Source organism: Haplochromis burtoni, unplaced genomic scaffold, assembly GCF_018398535.1.
Source record: "Haplochromis burtoni strain Fernald_Lab_line unplaced genomic scaffold, NCSU_Asbu1 Contig_9, whole genome shotgun sequence".
Classification (NCBI taxonomy): Eukaryota; Metazoa; Chordata; class Actinopteri; order Cichliformes; family Cichlidae; genus Haplochromis; species Haplochromis burtoni.
In genome coordinates, this window is record NW_024582370.1 from 2,443,025 (window position 1) to 2,444,440 (window position 1,416).

Sequence of the window (1,416 nt, forward strand, 5' to 3'; positions counted from 1 at the left end):
CAAATTGTCATGTCCATTGATCAACAACCACTAATCAAAGACCAGTGATCCAGGAGGCCCCCTCCTGGATTTAGAGATGGTCTTTTCCTTTTCATGTAAATGCCCTCCTTGACTCCCCGCTCAAACCAGAGTTCCTACCTGTCCATAATGTGTACATCCTCATCATTGAATGAGTGGCCACTTGAACAATTTCTTCTTGTTCGCTAGCTCCTAATTACAGAGTAGGCTTTTTCTCCTTGAACTCCCCGAGGCTCCCTTGTCCCTAAGGTAGTTCCCCTGCCTTAGGGACTCCAGGGCCACAAGCATTAGCTGCACACGCTCCACTCAGGTGTTACAGTGGATGATAGCATCATCCAAGTAGGTGGTGGCATAAACTGCATGCGGGCACAGGACCCAATCCATGAGGCGTTGGAAGGTGGCTGGGGCTCCAAACGAGCTGAACGGAAGTGTGAACTGGTGCAAACCGTACGGAGTGGGAAAGGCTGTTTTTTTCCCCTTAGACTCTACAAACGGTAGCCCTTGGTCAAATCCAGCATTATGGAAAATCAAGCAGTGCCTAACCGGTCCAGGAGCTTGTCGAGCCGGGGCATGGGGTACACTTCAAACTTTTACACCTCATTCAACTTGTGGTAGTCAACACAGAACCGTATAGACCCATCTTTCTTCACTGCAAGATCTATGGGGATACACCATGCATAGTGCGACTCTTCTATTACTCCCATTTTTATCAGCTTAGCGGATTCCTTCTGAACAATTTCTCTTTTATGCTCAGGTAACCTGTGAACTCTTTCCATGCTTTTAGGAGGTTGAGGTGATATTACCTGTGTGTGGCTCCTCCCCTGTCCAACCACTTCATAATCAATATCTCCCAACATCAACAGCATGTACATTTGATTTGGGGGTAAAAACCTGGTTAATTTTTCTTTTGCAAATCTCAATTTTTGGTTGAGAAAAAGTAATTGAAAGTTAATGTTGATGAGAACTAGTTTACAAAAGTCTAAAAGTTGTGTGTTTTGTGTGTGTTAAAAACCAAATTACCATCACAAGCTATCCTCTTGAAAAAGTCTGTGCATTTTCCCATAATGTGATATACAAATGATCTATATATTTTTTTTATACTGCTTTAATAAATGATAAATTAACAAGTAAACATTATCAGATTTAAACATTTCCTGAATAATCAAGAACATAAGGTAGGATTTAACACTAGATTTAAAAATATATATTTACTAAGGAACAACTAAGCTGTAGTGCCTCTTCACCTCACTGTGCAATACCTTTTGTGCAATACTTTTGTAAATAGTCAACAGTGCAATAGACTCAATACTTGAAATGTGCAATTCACTTGTATTTTTATTTTTATTCCTATTTATTATATTTATCCCCTTCGTATATTTTATTTATATTGTCTCTGTA